Source organism: Ranitomeya imitator, chromosome 1, assembly GCF_032444005.1.
Source record: "Ranitomeya imitator isolate aRanImi1 chromosome 1, aRanImi1.pri, whole genome shotgun sequence".
Classification (NCBI taxonomy): domain Eukaryota; kingdom Metazoa; phylum Chordata; class Amphibia; order Anura; family Dendrobatidae; genus Ranitomeya; species Ranitomeya imitator.
In genome coordinates, this window is record NC_091282.1 from 960010720 (window position 1) to 960032572 (window position 21853).

General features: G+C 52.6%; 1 protein-coding gene across 2 annotated transcripts in view; it reads right to left on the bottom strand.

The window, feature by feature from the left end:
• LOC138656666 (bifunctional heparan sulfate N-deacetylase/N-sulfotransferase 3-like) overlaps nt 1-21853 on the bottom strand; it is an 857911-nt gene that overhangs the window by 445382 nt on the left and 390676 nt on the right. The gene's annotated exons all lie outside the window — the stretch shown is intronic.

Sequence of the window (21853 nt, forward strand, 5' to 3'; positions counted from 1 at the left end):
TTGCGGCTCAGAAGTGCAGGCTGCACAGTAAAAACATACGACCCAGTGTTATTGGGTTTCAGTAACGTCAGCTGATCCCCAGCTGTGTAGCCGGCAATGTGTCCTGCGACCGCCACGCTGGCACAACAACCTAAATGTAAGGGAACCTGTCCCCCCCCCCCCCCCGTCGTTTGTTACTGAAAGAGCCATCTTGTGCAGCAGTAATGCTGCACAAGGAAAAGGTAGCTCTTTTTTTTTAGCTCTTTGCACACGCAGAACTTAACACTTATAAAATGTGTTCACTGATACCGTTATACCGTCCCGGAGCTGGGACTTTCCTTCGTAATGTGACGCAGCACAGCCGTCATTCCTACCCCCTTGGTGCCATGCGCTGCCTCCTCAGCGTTGTTTTAAGCTGTCACGGAGCCTGCGCTGTTCTGTTATCCCTTGGGCATGCCCTATTTGCGCTGCCTGTCTTCTGACATAATTTGGTGTCAGGCTGGCTGCGCCTGTGCGGCCGCGCTGCCCGAGATCCCGCCTCGCAGTGTCTTCTGATTGAGTCACACTGCGGGCCTGGGATCCATGGGCATGCGCAGTGCATATCTTCCCCTCGGGCTCTCGCTCATTTCCCTCCGCCTTCTTTAGACTGTGCGCCGTCAGCTGATCCCTAGCATGCCACGGCCGTGACACCGCACAGTCTGAAGAAGAGGGAAGGAGGGGAGTGAGAGTCGAGGTTATGCACTGTGCATGCCCATGGTTCCAAGGCCCGCAGTGGGATTACGTTAGATGAGACTGCGAGGTGGGATCTGGAGCAGCGTGGACGCACAGGCACTGACAGCCTGACACCAAATTATGTCAGAAGACAGGCAGCGCTAATTGGGCATGGCCAAGGGCTAACAGAACAGCGCAGGCTCCGTGGCAGCTTAAAACAACGCTGAGGAGGCAGCGCACGGCATCAAGGGGATAGGAATGACAGCTGTGCTGTGTCCCATTACGAAGGAAATTCGCACCTCCGGAACGGTTTAACGGTATAAAGGGACACATTTTTAGTGTTTACTTCGGTGTTTGCAAGGAGCATAATTAAAAGAGCAACCTTTTCCTTTTGCATCCTTAGTGCTGCACAACATGGCTCTTTCAGCTACAAACGTCTTGGGGGGGGGGGTTAAAGGTTTCCTTTCAACTTGCTCCAATCAGGCTTCGGCCTACACTCTGTTCCTCTGCTCCTCCTGCTGTCCCTGGGCTCTAACACCGCCAGTTGGTGCCTGGAAGTGCTGTGTGCACAGTCAACAGTCGCTCCTCTGTTATTGGGGTTCAGTAACGTCAGCTGATCCCCAGCTGTGTGTGCGGCAATACCTCCAATCTGCTCCTCCTGCTGTCCCTGGGCTCTAACACCGCCAGTTGGTGCCTGGAAGTGCTGTGTGCACAGTCAACAGTCGCTCCTCTGTTATTGGGGTTCAGTAACGTCAGCTGATCCCCAGCTGTGTATCCGGCAACGTGTCATGCGACCGCCACGCTGGCACAACTAAAATGTAAGGGGACCTGTCCCCCCCCCCCCCTAGGCGTTTGTTACTGAAAGAGCCACCATGTGCAGCACTAATACTGCACAAGGGAAAGGTCGCTCTTGAAATTATGCTCCTTGCAAACGCTGAACTACACACTCATGTAATGTGTCCCCTCACACCGTCCAACCGTCCCGGAGGTGGGACTTTCCTTTGTAATGTGACACAGCACAGCCGTCATTGCTACCCCCTTGGCACCGTGCGCTGCCTCCTTAGCGTTGTTTGATTCCGTCATGGACCCTGCGCTGTTATGTTATCCCTTGGCCATGCACAGTTTGCGCTGCCCGTCCTCTGACATCATTTGTTGTCGTCCTGGCTGCGCCTGTGCGTCCACGCTGCCCGAAATCACACCTCGCAGTGTCGTCTAATGTGATCCCACAGTGGGCCTGGTATCCATGGCCATGCGCAGTGCATATACTAGCCTCTCACTCCCCTTCTTCACGCTTCTTCAGACTAGGCGGCGTCAGCTGATCCCTAATAGCATGCCACGGCCGTGACGCCGCACAGTCTGAAGAAGCAGGAAGGAGGTGAGTGAGAGGCGATGATATGCACTGCGCATGCCCATGGATCCCTGGCCCGCAGTGGGACTACATTAGATGACACTGCAAGGTTGGATCTCGGGCAGCTTGGACGCACAGGCACTGCCAGCCTGACACCTACATGATGTCAGAAGACGGGCACCGCTAACTGTGCATGGCCAAGGGATAACATTACAGTGCGGGCTCCGTGACAGAACCAAACAACGTTGAGGAGGTGGTGCCCGGCACCAAGGGGGTTGGAATGACGGCTGTGCTGTGTCACATTACAAAGGAAAGTCCCACTTCCGGGATGGTTTGACGGTGTGAGGGGACACATTATATGAGTGTGTACTTCAGCGTTTGCAAGGAGCATAATTTTCGGAGCCACCATTTTCCATGTGCAGTATTACTGCTGTACAAGATGGCTCTTTCAGCAACAAATGCCTGGGGGGGGGGGGTTAAAGGTTCCCTTTCAACTTGCTCCACTGCAGGCTTCGGCCTACACTCTGCTCCTCTTTGATTCCCTGGGTTTCAACACTGTCAGTTGCCACCTGGAAGTGTTGTCTACACAGAAAAAAACACTAGGTGATGTGTCAGTGGGGTTCAGCACCGCCAGCTGTTCCCCTGCTGTGTAGTCGGCAACGTGTCCAGCACAAGCCACGCTGGCACAACAGAACAAAAGCTGCCACCAGTGCAGGCTTCGGCCTACACTCTGCTCCTCTCCTCCTCCTGCTGACCCTGGGCTCAAACACCGCTAGTTTTTGCCCGGAAGTGCTAGCTGCACAGAGAAAAACACCAGCCAATGTGTTAGTGGGGTTCAGCAACGCCAGCTGTTCCCCTGCTGTGTAGCCGGCAACGTGACCTGCAAACGCCATGCAGGCACAGGAACTGAAATTAAAAGGGAACCTGGCCCCACCCCCCCAGGTGTTTCTATGTATAACAGCCACCTAGTACAGCAGTACTGCTGCATTTGTACAAGGTGGCTGACTTTTTCTCCTTGCCCACGTGGAACTCAACACGTACAAAATGTGTCTCATTGAGACCATTCCACTGTCCCTGAGGTGTGACTTTCCTTTGTAATGATACGCAGCACCCCCCTTGGTAGCGTTTCCCGTCTTTTGTCATCATGGTTAGCTGGCTGCGCCTGTGCATCCGCCCTGCTAGAAACAACGCCCCTCGTTGTCATATTTATTTTGTCAGCGAGGGTGTGGTTTATGGGCACGAGCAGTGCATATGTTCGCCTGTCTTAACTCATCTCCTTCCGCCTTCTTCAGACTGTGCGGCCTCCTGGCCGTGGTAGGCGATAAGGGATCAGCTGAGGCCGCCCAGTCTGGAGCAGGTGTAAGGACATGTGTAAGCGGCCAACCTATTTACTGCACAAGGCCACGAATCCCAGCCACGCAGTGTGATTTTTTGAAAACACACTGTGGGTCTGGGATTCATGTCCATCGCTAACCGCAACGGCCGACATGAAATGAGGTCAGAAGACAGGAAGCGCTCACAGCGCATGGCCAAGGGATCACAATAGCGCAGACTCCTGTACAGCAAATAAGAACGCTCAGGAATCTGCGCCCAGTACCTAGGTGCAAATTTTGACACCTGTGCTGCGTCTCGTTAAAAAGACAAGTCACGCCTCCACAACTGTTTGACAGTATAATGGGCTAAATAGTGTACGTGTTTTAGTCAGCGTGTGCAAGGAGCAAAACAAATAGAGCAACCTTTTACTTGTGCAGCATTAATGCTGCACAAGGTGTTGCTCTTGTACCTTGCAACACCTGAGGGGGGGGTTAAAGGTAACCTTTGAAATTGGTTCAACTAGGCTTCGGCCTACACTCTGCTCCTCTACTCCTCCTGCTGACCCTGGGCTCAAACACCGCTAGTTTTTGCCCGGAAATGCTAGCTGCACAGAGAAAAACACCAGCCAATGTGTTAGTGGGGTTCAGCACCGCCAGCTGTTCCCCTGCTGTGTAGTCGGCAACGTGTCCAGCACAAGCCACGCTGGCACAACCGACCAAAAGCTGCCACCAGTGCAGGCTTCGGCCTACACTTTGCTCCTCTCCTCCTCCTGCTGACCCTGGGCTCAAACAACGCCAGTTTCTGCCCGGACATGCTAGCTGCACAGAGAAAAACACCAGCCAATGTGTTAGTGGGGTTCAGCACCGCCTGCTGTTCCCCCGCTGTGTAGCCGGCATCGTGTCCAGCACAAGCCACGCTGGCACAACCGACCAAAAGCTGCCACCAGTGCAGGCTTCGGCCTACACTTTGCTCCTCTCCTCCTCCTCCTGCTGACCCTGGGCTCTAACACCGCTAGTTTTTGCCCGGACATGCAATCTGCACAGAGAAAAACACCAGTCAATGTGTCAGTGGGGTTCAGCAACGCCAGCTGTTCCCCTGCTGTGTAGCTTGCAACGTGACCTGCAAACGCCACGCAGGCACATGAACTGAAATTGAAGGGAGCCTGCCCCCCACCCACAGGTGTTTCTATGTATATCAGCCACCTTGTACAGCAGTACTGCTGCATTTGTACGAGGTGGCTGACTGTTTCTCCTTGCCCACGTGGAACTCAACACGTACAAAATGTGTCTCATTAGAGACCATTACAATGTCCCTGAGGTGTGACTTTCCTTTGTAATGACACGCAGCACCACCCTTGTTAGCGCTGCCCGTCTTTTGACATCATTGGTTAGCTGGCTGCGCCTGTGCATCTCCCCTGCTCGAAACAACGGCCCTCGGTGTCTTATTTTTTTGGACAGCGAGGGTGTGATTGATGGGCATGTGCAGTGCATATGTTTGCCTGTGTTCACTCATCTCCTTCCGCCTTCTTCAGACTGGGTGTCCTCATGGCCGCGGCAGGCGATAAGGGATCAGATGAGGCCGCCCAGTCTGAAGCAGGTGTAAGGACATGTGTGAGCGGCAAACATATTTAGTGCACCAGGGCACGAATCCCAGCACCGCAGTGTGATTTTTTAAAAACACACTGTGGGTCTGGGATTCATGTCCATCGCTAACCGCAACGGCCGACATGAAATGAGGTCAGAAGACAGGAAGCGCTCACAGCGCATGGCCAAGGGATCACAATAGCGCAGACTCCTGTACAGCAAATAAGAACGCTCAGGAATCTGCGCCCAGTACCTAGGTGCAAATTTTGACACCTGTGCTGCGTCTCGTTAAAAAGACAAGTCACGCCTCCACAACTGTTTGACAGTATAATGGGCTAAATAGTGTACGTGTTTTAGTCAGCGTGTGCAAGGAGCAAAACAAATAGAGCAACCTTTTACTTGTGCAGCATTAATGCTGCACAAGGTGTGGCTCTTGTACCTTGCAACACCTGAGGGGGGGGTTAAAGGTAACCTTTGAAATTGGTTCAACTAGGCTTCGGCCTACACTCTGCTCCTCTACTCCTCCTGCTGACCCTGGGCTCAAACACCGCTAGTTTTTGCCCGGAAATGCTAGCTGCACAGAGAAAAACACCAGCCAATGTGTTAGTGGGGTTCAGCACCGCCAGCTGTTCCCCTGCTGTGTAGTCGGCAACGTGTCCAGCACAAGCCACGCTGGCACAACCGACCAAAAGCTGCCACCAGTGCAGGCTTCGGCCTACACTTTGCTCCTCTCCTCCTCCTGCTGACCCTGGGCTCAAACAACGCCAGTTTCTGCCCGGACATGCTAGCTGCACAGAGAAAAACACCAGCCAATGTGTTAGTGGGGTTCAGCACCGCCTGCTGTTCCCCCGCTGTGTAGCCGGCATCGTGTCCAGCACAAGCCACGCTGGCACAACCGACCAAAAGCTGCCACCAGTGCAGGCTTCGGCCTACACTTTGCTCCTCTCCTCCTCCTCCTGCTGACCCTGGGCTCTAACACCGCTAGTTTTTGCCCGGACATGCAATCTGCACAGAGAAAAACACCAGTCAATGTGTCAGTGGGGTTCAGCAACGCCAGCTGTTCCCCTGCTGTGTAGCTTGCAACGTGACCTGCAAACGCCACGCAGGCACATGAACTGAAATTGAAGGGAGCCTGCCCCCCACCCACAGGTGTTTCTATGTATATCAGCCACCTTGTACAGCAGTACTGCTGCATTTGTACGAGGTGGCTGACTGTTTCTCCTTGCCCACGTGGAACTCAACACGTACAAAATGTGTCTCATTAGAGACCATTACAATGTCCCTGAGGTGTGACTTTCCTTTGTAATGACACGCAGCACCACCCTTGTTAGCGCTGCCCGTCTTTTGACATCATTGGTTAGCTGGCTGCGCCTGTGCATCTCCCCTGCTCGAAACAACGGCCCTCGGTGTCTTATTTTTTTGGACAGCGAGGGTGTGATTGATGGGCATGTGCAGTGCATATGTTTGCCTGTGTTCACTCATCTCCTTCCGCCTTCTTCAGACTGGGTGTCCTCATGGCCGCGGCAGGCGATAAGGGATCAGATGAGGCCGCCCAGTCTGAAGCAGGTGTAAGGACATGTGTGAGCGGCAAACATATTTAGTGCACCAGGGCACGAATCCCAGCACCGCAGTGTGATTTTTTAAAAACACACTGTGGGTCTGGGATTCATGTCCATCGCTAACCGCAACGGCCGACATGAAATGAGGTCAGAAGACAGGAAGCGCTCACAGCGCATGGCCAAGGGATCACAATAGCGCAGACTCCTGTACAGCAAATAACAACGCTCAGGAATCTGCGCCCAGTACCTAGGTGCAAATTTTGACACCTGTGCTGCGTCTCGTTAAAAAGACAAGTCACGCCTCCACAACTGTTTGACAGTATAATGGGCTAAATAGTGTACGTGTTTTAGTCAGCGTGTGCAAGGAGCAAAACAAATAGAGCAACCTTTTACTTGTGCAGCATTAATGCTGCACAAGGTGTGGCTCTTGTACCTTGCAACACCTGAGGGGGGGGTTAAAGGTAACCTTTGAAATTGGTTCAACTAGGCTTCGGCCTACACTCTGCTCCTCTACTCCTCCTGCTGACCCTGGGCTCAAACACCGCTAGTTTTTGCCCGGAAATGCTAGCTGCACAGAGAAAAACACCAGCCAATGTGTTAGTGGGGTTCAGCACCGCCAGCTGTTCCCCTGCTGTGTAGTCGGCAACGTGTCCAGCACAAGCCACGCTGGCACAACCGACCAAAAGCTGCCACCAGTGCAGGCTTCGGCCTACACTTTGCTCCTCTCCTCCTCCTGCTGACCCTGGGCTCAAACAACGCCAGTTTCTGCCCGGACATGCTAGCTGCACAGAGAAAAACACCAGCCAATGTGTTAGTGGGGTTCAGCAACGCCAGCTGTTCCCCTGCTGTGTAGCTTGCAACGTGACCTGCAAACGCCACGCAGGCACATGAACTGAAATTGAAGGGAGCCTGCCCCCCACCCACAGGTGTTTCTATGTATATCAGCCACCTTGTACAGCAGTACTGCTGCATTTGTACGAGGTGGCTGACTTTTTCTCCTTGCCCACGTGGAACTCAACACGTACAAAATGTGTCTCATTAGAGACCATTACAATGTCCCTGAGGTGTGACTTTCCTTTGTAATGACACGCAGCACCCCCATTGTTAGCGCTGCCCGTCTCCTGACATCATTGGTTGGCTGGCTGTGCCTGTGCGTCCCCCCTGCCCGACACAACGCCCCCCGTTGTCTCATATATTTTGACTGCGAGGGTGTGATTGATGGGCACGAGCAGTGCATATGTTCCCCTGTTTTCACTCCCCTCCTTCCGCCTTCTTCTGACTGTGCGGCCTCATGGCCGCGGCATGCGATAAGGGATCAGCTGAGGCCGCCCAGTCTGAAGCAGGTGTAAGGACATGTGTGAGCGGCGATCATATTTACTGCACAAGGCCACGAATCCCAGCACCGCAGTGTGACTTTAGGAAAAGCCACTGTGGGTCTGGGATTTATGGCCATCGTTAACCGCACCGGCCAACATGAAATGAGGTCATGAGACGGCCTGCACTAACAGGGTATTGCCAAGGGATAACACAAGAGCGCAGACTCCTGTACAGCAAATAACAACGCTCAGGAATCTGCGCCCAGTACCTAGGTGCAAATTTTGACACCTGTGCTGCGTCTCGTTAAAAAGACAAGTCACGCCTCCACAACTGTTTGACAGTATAATGGGCTAAATAGTGTACGTGTTTAATTCAGCGTGTGCAAGGAGCAAAATTAAATAGAGCAACCTTTGACTTGTGCATCATTAATGCTGTTCAAGGTGTGGCTCTTGTACCTTGCAACACCTGAGGGGGGGGTTAAAGGTAACCTTTGAAATTGGTTCAACTAGGCTTCGGCCTACACTCTGCTCCTCTACTCCTCCTGCTGACCCTGGGCTCAAACAACGCCAGTTTCTGCCCGGAAATGCTAGCTGCACAGAGAAAAACACCAGCCAATGTGTTAGTGGGGTTCAGCACCGCCAGCTGTTCCCCTGCTGTGTAGTCGGCAACGTGTCCAGCACAAGCCACGCTGGCACAACAGAACAAAAGCTGCCACCAGTGCAGGCTGCGGCCTACACTTTGCTCCTCTCCTCCTCCTCCTGCTGACCCTGGGCTCTAACACCGCTAGTTTTTGCCCGGACATGCAATGTGCACAGAGAAAAACACCAGTCAATGTGTCAGTGGGGTTCAGCAACGCCAGCTGTTCCCCTGCTGTGTAGCTTGCAACGTGACCTGCAAACGCCACGCAGGCACATGAACTGAAATTGAAGGGAGCCTGCCCCCCACCCACAGGTGTTTCTATGTATAACAGCCACCTTGTACAGCAGTACTGCTGCATTTGTACAAGGTGGCTGACTTTTTCTCCTTGCACACGTGGAACTCAACAAGTACAAAATGTGTCTCATTACAGACCATTACAATGTCCCTGAGGTGTGACTTTCCTTTTTAATGACACGCAGCACCCCCATTGTTAGCGCTGCCCGTCTCCTGACATCATTGGTTGGCTGGCTGTGCCTGTGCGTCCCCCCTGTCCGACACAACGCCCCCCGTTGTCTCATATATTTTGACTGCGAGGGTGTGATTGATGGGCACGAGCAGTGCATATGTTCCCCTGTTTTCACTCCCCTCCTTCCGCCTTCTTCTGACTGTGCGGCCTCATGGCCGCGGCATGCGATAAGGGATCAGCTGAGGCCGCCCAGTCTGAAGCAGGTGTAAGGACGTGTGTGAGCGGCCAAAATATTTACTGCTCAAGGCCACGAATCCCAGCACCGCAGTGTGGCTTTATGAAAAGACACTGTGGGTCTGGGATTTATGGCCATCGTTAACCGCACCGGCCAACATGAAATGATGTCATAAGATGGGCAGCGCTAACAGGGCATTGCCAAGGGATAACACAAGAGCGCAGACTCCTGTACAGCAAATAACAACACTCAGGAATCTGCGCCCAGTACCTAGGTGCAAATTTTGACACCTGTGCTGCGTCTCGTTAAAAAGACAAGTCACGCCTCCACAACTGTTTGACAGTATAATGGGCTAAATAGTGTACGTGTTTAATTCAGCGTGTGCAAGGAGCAAAATTAAATAGAGCAACCTTTGACTTGTGCATCATTAATGCTGTTCAAGGTGTGGCTCTTGTACCTTGCAACACCTGAGGGGGGGGTTAAAGGTAACCTTTGAAATTGGTTCAACTAGGCTTCGGCCTACACTCTGCTCCTCTCCTCCTCCTGCTGACCCTGGGCTCTAACAACGCTAGTTTTTGCCCGGAAATGCTAGCTGCACAGAGAAAAACACCAGCCAATGTGTTAGTGGGGTTCAGCAACGCCAGCTGTTCCCCCGCTGTGTAGCCGGCATCGTGTCCAGCACAAGCCACGCTGGCACAACCGACCAAAAGCTGCCACCAGTGCAGGCTTCGGCCTACACTTTGCTCCTCTCCTCCTCCTCCTGCTGACCCTGGGCTCAAACACCGCTAGTTTTTGCCCGGAAATGCTAGCTGCACAGAGAAAAACACCAGCCAATGTGTTAGTGGGGTTCAGCACCGCCAGCTGTTCCCCTGCTGTGCAGCTTGCAACGTGACCTGCAAACGCCACGCAGGCACATGAACTGAAATTGAAGGGAGCCTGGCCCCCACCCCCAGGTGTTTCTATGTATAACAGCCACCTTGTACAGCAGTACTGCTGCATTTGTACAAGGTGGCTGATGTTTTCTCCTTGCCCACGTGGAACTCAACACGTACAAAATGTGTCTCTTTGAGACCATTCCACTGTCCCTGAGGTGTGACTTTCCTTTCTAATGATACGCAGCACCCCCCTTGGTAGCGCTTCCCGTCTTCTGACATCATTGGTTGGCTACTTGCGCCTGTTCGTCCGCCCTGCCTGAATATAATGCTCCTCGTTGTCTTAATTATTTTGACTGCGAGGGTGTGATTGATGGGCACGAGCAGTGCATATCTTCGCCTGTCTTAACTCATCTCCTTCAGCCTTCTTCAGACTGTGCAGCCTCATGGCCGCGGCATGCGAGAAGGGATCAGCAGAGGCCGCCCAGTCTGAAGCAGGTGTAAGGACGTGTGTGAGCGGCCAAAATATTTACTGCTCAAGGCCACGAATCCCAGCACCGCAGTGTGGCTTTATGAAAAGACACTGTGGGTCTGGGATTTATGGCCATCGTTAACCGCACCGGCCAACATGAAATGATGTCATAAGATGGGCAGCGCTAACAGGGCATTGCCAAGGGATAACACAAGAGCGCAGACTCCTGTACAGCAAATAACAACGCTCAGGAAGCTGCTCCAAGCACCAAGGCGTTATTTTGGACACCTGTGCTGCGTCTCATCAAAAAACCAAGTCACGCATCCACTACAGTTTGACTGTAGAATGGGGTAAATTGTGTATGTCTTTCATTCAGCGTGTGCAAGTAGACAAATTAATAGAGCAACCTTTCACTTGTGCAGCATTAATACTGCACAAGGTGTGTCTCTTGTACTTTGTAACACCTGAGGGGGGGGTTAAAGGTTTCCTTTGAAATTGGTTCAACTAAGCTTCGGCCTACACTCTGCTCCTCTCCTCCTCCTCCTGCTTCAACACGGGCTCTAACATCGCTAGTTTTTGCCCGCAAGTGCTAGCTGCACAGAGAAAAACACACGCCATTGTGTTAGTGGGGTTCAGCAACGCCAGCTGTTCCCCCAGTGTGTAGCCGGCAAAGTGTCCTGCAAACGCAACGCAGACACAAAGCTGCCTCCAGTGCAGGCTTCGGCCTACACTCATCTCCCCCTGCTTACCCTTTGCTCCAACACCGCTAGTTGGGGCTCTAGGAAGACAATCTTTAATAGGCAAGGCAACGCATCCGGGTTCCAGCACCGCCAGCTGGTTCTCGGCAGTGTTCTTGTCACAGGTACTCCCTCGTGCCAAGCCTGGTTTCAGCACCGTCAGCTGTTTCCGGGTTGTGTCAAGCTCACTGAGACACCTATGCTTGCCTCGTCGTGGTGCGGTCGGGTTAGCCAACTCCAGGGTGCCTCCAGTTTAGGAGCTTCCTATGTGGGCTGCGTGAACTGGTAGTCAAGGCTGGTTCTGTAGTGCCAGTAGGCCCAGCTCCCCCTGTAGGACTGTTGGGGTTCGGTAACTGCGGCTGCCTCGCGGCCTAGCTGTTCTCTCCTCTCCTGTGGGCCTTCGGGTCCACCACCTGGTTCCAGCACCGTCAGCTGGTTCCGGGCCGAGCCTTTGGCTTAGGTGCCTCCTCCTGGGTATCCGAGTTCCGCCAACGCCAGGCGGTCCTTGGTAGTGCTTTTAAGCGCGGGCACCTACAGCTTAGTAACCGGGTTCCAGCACCGTCAGCTGGTCCTCGGTCGTGCCATTGGCTCTTGCACACTGGGGCAACGCATCCGGGTTCCAGCACCGCCAGCTGGTTCTCGGCAGTGTTTTTGTCACAGGTACTCCCTCGTGCCAAGCCTGGTTTCAGCACCGTCAGCTGTTTCCGGGTTGTGTCAAGCTCACTGAGACACCTATGCTTGCCTCGTCGTGGTGCGGTCGGGTTAGCCAACTCCAGGGTGCCTCCAGTTTAGGAGCTTCCTATGTGGGCTGCGTGAACTGGTAGTCAAGGCTGGTTCTGTAGTGCCAGTAGGCCCAGCTCCCCCTGTAGGACTGTTGGGGTTCGGTAACTGCGGCTGCCTCGCGGCCTAGCTGTTCTCTCCTCTCCTGTGGACCTTGGGGTCCACCACCTGGTTCCAGCACCGTCAGCTGGTTCCGGGCCGAGCCTTTGGCTTAGGTGCCTCCTCCTGGGTATCCGAGTTCCGCCAACGCCAGGCGGTCCTTGGTAGTGCTTTTAAGCGCGGGCACCTACAGCTTAGTAACCGGGTTCCAGCACCGTCAGCTGGTCCTCGGTCGTGCCATTGGCTCTTGCACACTGGGGCAACGCATCCGGGTTCCAGCACCGCCAGCTGGTTCTCGGCAGTGTTTTTGTCACAGGTACTCCCTCGTGCCAAGCCTGGTTTCAGCACCGTCAGCTGTTTCCGGGTTGTGTCAAGCTCACTGAGACACCTATGCTTGCCTCGTCGTGGTGCGGTCGGGTTAGCCAACTCCAGGGTGCCTCCAGTTTAGGAGCTTCCTATGTGGGCTGCGTGAACTGGTAGTCAAGGCTGGTTCTGTAGTGCCAGTAGGCCCAGCTCCCCCTGTAGGACTGTTGGGGTTCGGTAACTGCGGCTGCCTCGCGGCCTAGCTGTTCTCTCCTCTCCTGTGGGCCTTGGGGTCCACCACCTGGTTCCAGCACCGTCAGCTGGTTCCGGGCCGAGCCTTTGGCTTAGGTGCCTCCTCCTGGGTATCCGAGTTCCGCCAACGCCAGGCGGTCCTTGGTAGTGCTTTTAAGCGCGGGCACCTACAGCTTAGTAACCGGGTTCCAGCACCGTCAGCTGGTCCTCGGTCGTGCCATTGGCTCTTGCACACTGGGGCAACGCATCCGGGTTCCAGCACCGCCAGCTGGTTCTCGGCAGTGTTTTTGTCACAGGTACTCCCTCGTGCCAAGCCTGGTTTCAGCACCGTCAGCTGTTTCCGGGTTGTGTCAAGCTCACTGAGACACCTATGCTTGCCTCGTCGTGGTGCGGTCGGGTTAGCCAACTCCAGGGTGCCTCCAGTTTAGGAGCTTCCTATGTGGGCTGCGTGAACTGGTAGTCAAGGCTGGTTCTGTAGTGCCAGTAGGCCCAGCTCCCCCTGTAGGACTGTTGGGGTTCGGTAACTGCGGCTGCCTCGCGGCCTAGCTGTTCTCTCCTCTCCTGTGGGCCTTGGGGTCCACCACCTGGTTCCAGCACCGTCAGCTGGTTCCGGGCCGAGCCTTTGGCTTAGGTGCCTCCTCCTGGGTATCCGAGTTCCGCCAACGCCAGGCGGTCCTTGGTAGTGCTTTTAAGCGCGGGCACCTACAGCTTAGTAACCGGGTTCCAGCACCGTCAGCTGGTCCTCGGTCGTGCCATTGGCTCTTGCACACTGGGGCAACGCATCCGGGTTCCAGCACCGCCAGCTGGTTCTCGGCAGTGTTTTTGTCACAGGTACTCCCTCGTGCCAAGCCTGGTTTCAGCACCGTCAGCTGTTTCCGGGTTGTGTCAAGCTCACTGAGACACCTATGCTTGCCTCGTCGTGGTGCGGTCGGGTTAGCCAACTCCAGGGTGCCTCCAGTTTAGGAGCTTCCTATGTGGGCTGCGTGAACTGGTAGTCAAGGCTGGTTCTGTAGTGCCAGTAGGCCCAGCTCCCCCTGTAGGACTGTTGGGGTTCGGTAACTGCGGCTGCCTCGCGGCCTAGCTGTTCTCTCCTCTCCTGTGGACCTTGGGGTCCACCACCTGGTTCCAGCACCGTCAGCTGGTTCCGGGCCGAGCCTTTGGCTTAGGTGCCTCCTCCTGGGTATCCGAGTTCCGCCAACGCCAGGCGGTCCTTGGTAGTGCTTTTAAGCGCGGGCACCTACAGCTTAGTAACCGGGTTCCAGCACCGTCAGCTGGTCCTCGGTCGTGCCATTGGCTCTTGCACACTGGGGCAACGCATCCGGGTTCCAGCACCGCCAGCTGGTTCTCGGCAGTGTTTTTGTCACAGGTACTCCCTCGTGCCAAGCCTGGTTTCAGCACCGTCAGCTGTTTCCGGGTTGTGTCAAGCTCACTGAGACACCTATGCTTGCCTCGTCGTGGTGCGGTCGGGTTAGCCAACTCCAGGGTGCCTCCAGTTTAGGAGCTTCCTATGTGGGCTGCGTGAACTGGTAGTCAAGGCTGGTTCTGTAGTGCCAGTAGGCCCAGCTCCCCCTGTAGGACTGTTGGGGTTCGGTAACTGCGGCTGCCTCGCGGCCTAGCTGTTCTCTCCTCTCCTGTGGGCCTTCGGGTCCACCACCTGGTTCCAGCACCGTCAGCTGGTTCCGGGCCGAGCCTTTGGCTTAGGTGCCTCCTCCTGGGTATCCGAGTTCCGCCAACGCCAGGCGGTCCTTGGTAGTGCTTTTAAGCGCGGGCACCTACAGCTTAGTAACCGGGTTCCAGCACCGTCAGCTGGTCCTCGGTCGTGCCATTGGCTCTTGCACACTGGGGCAACGCATCCGGGTTCCAGCACCGCCAGCTGGTTCTCGGCAGTGTTTTTGTCACAGGTACTCCCTCGTGCCAAGCCTGGTTTCAGCACCGTCAGCTGTTTCCGGGTTGTGTCAAGCTCACTGAGACACCTATGCTTGCCTCGTCGTGGTGCGGTCGGGTTAGCCAACTCCAGGGTGCCTCCAGTTTAGGAGCTTCCTATGTGGGCTGCGTGAACTGGTAGTCAAGGCTGGTTCTGTAGTGCCAGTAGGCCCAGCTCCCCCTGTAGGACTGTTGGGGTTCGGTAACTGCGGCTGCCTCGCGGCCTAGCTGTTCTCTCCTCTCCTGTGGACCTTCGGGTCCACCACCTGGTTCCAGCACCGTCAGCTGGTTCCGGGCCGAGCCTTTGGCTTAGGTGCCTCCTCCTGGGTATCCGAGTTCCGCCAACGCCAGGCGGTCCTTGGTAGTGCTTTTAAGCGCGGGCACCTACAGCTTAGTAACCGGGTTCCAGCACCGTCAGCTGGTCCTCGGTCGTGCCATTGGCTCTTGCACACTGGGGCAACGCATCCGGGTTCCAGCACCGCCAGCTGGTTCTCGGCAGTGTTTTTGTCACAGGTACTCCCTCGTGCCAAGCCTGGTTTCAGCACCGTCAGCTGTTTCCGGGTTGTGTCAAGCTCACTGAGACACCTATGCTTGCCTCGTCGTGGTGCGGTCGGGTTAGCCAACTCCAGGGTGCCTCCAGTTTAGGAGCTTCCTATGTGGGCTGCGTGAACTGGTAGTCAAGGCTGGTTCTGTAGTGCCAGTAGGCCCAGCTCCCCCTGTAGGACTGTTGGGGTTCGGTAACTGCGGCTGCCTCGCGGCCTAGCTGTTCTCTCCTCTCCTGTGGGCCTTGGGGTCCACCACCTGGTTCCAGCACCGTCAGCTGGTTCCGGGCCGAGCCTTTGGCTTAGGTGCCTCCTCCTGGGTATCCGAGTTCCGCCAACGCCAGGCGGTCCTTGGTAGTGCTTTTAAGCGCGGGCACCTACAGCTTAGTAACCGGGTTCCAGCACCGTCAGCTGGTCCTCGGTCGTGCCATTGGCTCTTGCACACTGGGGCAACGCATCCGGGTTCCAGCACCGCCAGCTGGTTCTCGGCAGTGTTTTTGTCACAGGTACTCCCTCGTGCCAAGCCTGGTTTCAGCACCGTCAGCTGTTTCCGGGTTGTGTCAAGCTCACTGAGACACCTATGCTTGCCTCGTCGTGGTGCGGTCGGGTTAGCCAACTCCAGGGTGCCTCCAGTTTAGGAGCTTCCTATGTGGGCTGCGTGAACTGGTAGTCAAGGCTGGTTCTGTAGTGCCAGTAGGCCCAGCTCCCCCTGTAGGACTGTTGGGGTTCGGTAACTGCGGCTGCCTCGCGGCCTAGCTGTTCTCTCCTCTCCTGTGGACCTTCGGGTCCACCACCTGGTTCCAGCACCGTCAGCTGGTTCCGGGCCGAGCCTTTGGCTTAGGTGCCTCCTCCTGGGTATCCGAGTTCCGCCAACGCCAGGCGGTCCTTGGTAGTGCTTTTAAGCGCGGGCACCTACAGCTTAGTAACCGGGTTCCAGCACCGTCAGCTGGTCCTCGGTCGTGCCATTGGCTCTTGCACACTGGGGCAACGCATCCGGGTTCCAGCACCGCCAGCTGGTTCTCGGCAGTGTTTTTGTCACAGGTACTCCCTCGTGCCAAGCCTGGTTTCAGCACCGTCAGCTGTTTCCGGGTTGTGTCAAGCTCACTGAGACACCTATGCTTGCCTCGTCGTGGTGCGGTCGGGTTAGCCAACTCCAGGGTGCCTCCAGTTTAGGAGCTTCCTATGTGGGCTGCGTGAACTGGTAGTCAAGGCTGGTTCTGTAGTGCCAGTAGGCCCAGCTCCCCCTGTAGGACTGTTGGGGTTCGGTAACTGCGGCTGCCTCGCGGCCTAGCTGTTCTCTCCTCTCCTGTGGACCTTCGGGTCCACCACCTGGTTCCAGCACCGTCAGCTGGTTCCGGGCCGAGCCTTTGGCTTAGGTGCCTCCTCCTGGGTATCCGAGTTCCGCCAACGCCAGGCGGTCCTTGGTAGTGCTTTTAAGCGCGGGCACCTACAGCTTAGTAACCGGGTTCCAGCACCGTCAGCTGGTCCTCGGTCGTGCCATTGGCTCTTGCACACTGGGGCAACGCATCCGGGTTCCAGCACCGCCAGCTGGTTCTCGGCAGTGTTTTTGTCACAGGTACTCCCTCGTGCCAAGCCTGGTTTCAGCACCGTCAGCTGTTTCCGGGTTGTGTCAAGCTCACTGAGACACCTATGCTTGCCTCGTCGTGGTGCGGTCGGGTTAGCCAACTCCAGGGTGCCTCCAGTTTAGGAGCTTCCTATGTGGGCTGCGTGAACTGGTAGTCAAGGCTGGTTCTGTAGTGCCAGTAGGCCCAGCTCCCCCTGTAGGACTGTTGGGGTTCGGTAACTGCGGCTGCCTCGCGGCCTAGCTGTTCTCTCCTCTCCTGTGGACCTTCGGGTCCACCACCTGGTTCCAGCACCGTCAGCTGGTTCCGGGCCGAGCCTTTGGCTTAGGTGCCTCCTCCTGGGTATCCGAGTTCCGCCAACGCCAGGCGGTCCTTGGTAGTGCTTTTAAGCGCGGGCACCTACAGCTTAGTAACCGGGTTCCAGCACCGTCAGCTGGTCCTCGGTCGTGCCATTGGCTCTTGCACACTGGGGCAACGCATCCGGGTTCCAGCACCGCCAGCTGGTTCTCGGCAGTGTTTTTGTCACAGGTACTCCCTCGTGCCAAGCCTGGTTTCAGCACCGTCAGCTGTTTCCGGGTTGTGTCAAGCTCACTGAGACACCTATGCTTGCCTCGTCGTGGTGCGGTCGGGTTAGCCAACTCCAGGGTGCCTCCAGTTTAGGAGCTTCCTATGTGGGCTGCGTGAACTGGTAGTCAAGGCTGGTTCTGTAGTGCCAGTAGGCCCAGCTCCCCCTGTAGGACTGTTGGGGTTCGGTAACTGCGGCTGCCTCGCGGCCTAGCTGTTCTCTCCTCTCCTGTGGACCTTCGGGTCCACCACCTGGTTCCAGCACCGTCAGCTGGTTCTCGGCAGTGTCTTTTGCTCTTGTACCTTCTGCTCCCCATCCTGGTTCCAGTACCGTCAGCTGGTTCCGGGCAGAGCCTTTGGCTTAGGTGCCTCCTTCTGGGTATCCAAGTTCCACCAACGTCAGGTGGTCCTTGGTAGTGCTTTCAGGCACGGGTACCTCCTGCTTAGTAACCGGGTTCCAGTAACGTCAGCTGGTCCTCGGTAGTTCCATTGGCTCTTGGACCTTCGGCTACCCATCCGGGTTCCAGTACCGTCAGCTGGTTCTCGGCAGTGTCTTTTGCTCTTGTACCTTCTGCTCCCCATCCTGGTTCCAGTAACGTCAGCTGGTTCCGGGCAGAGCCTTTGGCTTAGGTGCCTCCTTCTGGGTATCCGAGTTCCGTCAACGTCAGGCGGTCCTTGGTAGTGCTTTTTAGCACGGGTACCTCCTGCTTAGTAACCGGGTTCCAGTAACGTCAGCTGGTCCTCGGTAGTTCCATAGGCTCTTGAACCTTCGGGTAGCCATCCGAGTTCCAGTTCCATCAGCTGGTTCTTGGCATTTTCTCAGCCTTCTTGTACCTTCTGCTACATTTCCAAGTTGAAGACCCTAACGTCGACGACCCGGAAGACCACCACGATGACGACGACACGGAAGACCACCCCGATGACGACGACGACGACGGCGGAGACGACGACGGCGGAGATGACGACACTGGAGACGACGACCCTGGAGACGACAACATGGAAGACCGAGAAGCAGAAGAACAAGAGGCTGCAGAACAAAGAGCAGAAGAACATTAAGCATAAGACTTAATATCAGAGCAAAAGATATTATCTAAATTATATGCAGAAGAAGACTAAGCAGTGTATGGGGGTGAGTCCGTTCCTCCTCGTGGTGCCCCTGGATAAAGCCTGATGCTGCAGGCCAAACTGAACGCGGACAAATGTAACTTTTGTGACTGGCAGAACGGAAGGTGTAATCTTCAAACTTTTATAGATAACAACTACGGGAATGCCTGTCACAAATGAGAATATGATGAAGAAGTAGAATAGGAAGAATAATAACAGTGGAATAAAAAGAATATGTAGAATAAGAAGAATAATAATAGTTGAATAAAATGAATATGAAGAATGTAATAAAAAAAAAAAAATAGGTAGAAGATGAAGAAGAAGATGAATAAGGTGAAGAAGTTGATGTCAAAGATGCTGATGATGATGAAGATGAAAGTGTGGGAAAAGAAAAAAAAAAAGAAAAAAAAGAAGGGGAAGGGCGTGGAATAGTGAAACATCAATATCTGACAAAATAAAAAAAAAATTTACATAGTCAATATCTTTGTCACTCCGAACGTCTTAAAAAAAAACAAAAAACATGCTATTCTATTTGATTGGGATAAACCTCTATGACTTTAATGTCTCCGCCACCTCCCCAAATACATCCGGCATTATTCTTAGTTGTTTTCCTTCATGTAGAATGAACCTACAAGGAAAGAAAGGGTTTATTTTAATTCCGATATTTTGGTCCCATTGACTTGCATTGGGATCGGGTATCGGTATCGGCGATATCCGATATTTTTTGAATATCGGCCGATCCAAACCGATACCGATACTTTCCGATATCGGAAGGTATCGCTCAACACTAATTATGAGTTTAAAAGGAAAATTTAAGCATGTGTAACCTTGTTTCTGTCCTTGACCCATTCACAAGTCTGCCTGTGAAGTTGCAAAAACAGAAAACTAATTTTCATGACAAAATACAATACTAATGAAGCCAACTATTTCTTTTTTGTATACGTTGTACTTAGCTATACAATAAAGCTAAACATAGCACTACCAATAGACCTCACATTCAATTTTCAGACTTGGGATTTTACTTCATTTACAGTACACTGTTACTAAAGATCTGGTCATTTGTAATGTCCCATTCTGTGACTTATTGGTCAGGGCAGAAGATCTCTTGAGTATATATGACCCGTGTTTGGCTAAGTTCACTGTGAGCTTTCTATTTACAGGGACAATCAATTTATGGGTCGACAGATTGACAAACTTAAATAAGATCAGGGAATAGAAAGGCAAACTTTCCACATCTAATATTTGCTGCTCCAGAAAACATCTTTACAGATCTACTGAGAACATACAAAGACCTCATTTGATGAACTTATATTTGAAAATTAAAAAAAAAATTAAATCAATGTATACAAACAAATGTTAAAACATCCAGCTAATATTTTTTTTCTTCGTTTATGAAAAGTGTTTGTTGTAATAACTGTTGATCCTCATATTTGGCAGTAGTTACATATGGCATATATCTAAATATGGATGTGAAAATATCAGTGCAAACCGGATTGTATTTTAATTAACATATTATTTCATTTTGAATCAATGGCTTAAAGGAATTTTCCTACACTGAAATTCTTTATGGGCATAGAATGTTTTAAAACAGTAAATTGAGGCATTCTAACCTTCCAGCGGCAATGTGAATCTTGCATTGATAGCTCCTCAAGGTTTACACAGGCTCCACAAGTCTTGTCATCGCATTTGGGAGTCACAAGGACTGGCTGGACTAGAAGAGAACATAATCAGGTGATTCTTTGATGATGTGCTCTTCTCTTCACCTGACCTCTGCCGGCCATCGCAGGCTGCAGCAGTCCTATTAATTTACAAACGGTGCAGGCATCGCTTCTAAGGCCATTGCCGAATACTACAGCAGCCTAACCTGGATCAATGAGGGTGCTGAAAGGTGAGTATGCCTCCGTTTACTATTCTAAAACATCTAAGATTAAAAAAACGTAGGACAACTTATTTAACATTTAACCCTTTGATAGTTAACTTTTCTTGCTAATCACATTTTATATATTAACAAAATGATGATATATAATAAGTATAATATGGCAGAGAAGTCCTCACACTAGAGTGCCATGTTTAACCTCCAGTTATGGCTTAGAATAACTTTTTCCGATGTACAGTATATTAGTGTAAAATGTGTCATTCAGCACATCTTATGCCAAGGGAGCTTCAAGGTATTCAATAGCAGATTGTAAGGCACTCTGAGGTACTGGGTTTACCTTATGATTTCTGTTATAAATTCCTAAGATATTCATATGCCGTGATTAATAATTTATTAAGCTATCATATTTATTAATCCCTTTCCGACATTGGGTGTAATAGTATGCCGATGGCAGACTCCCTCCCTTTGATGTGGGCTCCAGTGTTGAGCCCACATCTTTTCCGGCACGTGACAGCTGTTTTGAACAGCTGACGTGTGCCTCTAACAGCCGTGAGTGGAATCGCGATCCACCCGTGGCTTTTAACTAGTGAAATGCCACTGTCAATCTCTGACAATGACATTTAACACGCGCTTCCAGCAAGCGCGCTGGAAATTTTGCCCGTCGGTGACCCCGTCACATAATTGTGGGTCACAAATGGGTTGGCATGACAACCAGACGTCTCCAGCAGTCTTCTAGGGTTGTAACTGTCGGTGGTTGTTGCTCATAGCAAGTGAGCAATTCTGCTGCATACAGGCAACCTGATCATCGCCTGTATGTAGCAGAGCTGATCAGAATATGACCGCTTCTTGTCTCCCACAGAAACTATTGAAGCATGCCAAAAGTAAAAAAAGTTTAAAAAAATATTAAAAAAATATCAAAGTTCAAATCACCCTCCTTCACCCCATTCAAAATATAACAAAAAAATCAAACATACACATATTTGGTATTGCCGTGTTCAGAATTGCCTGATCTATCAGTATGAAAATGAATTAACCCGATCGTTAAACGGTGTAACGAGGAAAAAGTAAAAACGTCAGAATTACAGTTTTTGCTCGCTGCAACATTGCACTAAAATGCAATAACGGGCGGTCAAAAGATCGTATCTGCACCAAAATGGTTTTATTAAAAACTTCAGCTCGGCAAGCAAAAAATAAGCCCTTACCCAATCCGAGATCACAGAAAGTGGAGACGCTACAGGTCTGTGGAAACTGGCGCAATTTATTTATTATTTTTTTTAACAAACTTTGGAATTTTTTTCACCAGTTAAATAAAAAAGAACCTATACATGTGTTTGGTGTCTATGAGCTTATAATGACCTGGTGAATCATACTGGCAGGTCAGTTTTAGCATTTAGGAAACATGGTAACAAAAAAACAATTGTGGGATTGCACTTTTTTGGCAATTTCACCGCACTTGGATTTTTTTTACCCCGTTTTCCAGTATGTGAGATGTTAAAACCAATGGTAGCATTCAAAAGTACAACTCATCCCACAAAAAGCAAGCCCTCACATGGCCATTTTGACCAAAAATAAAAAAGTTATGGCTCTGTGAAGCA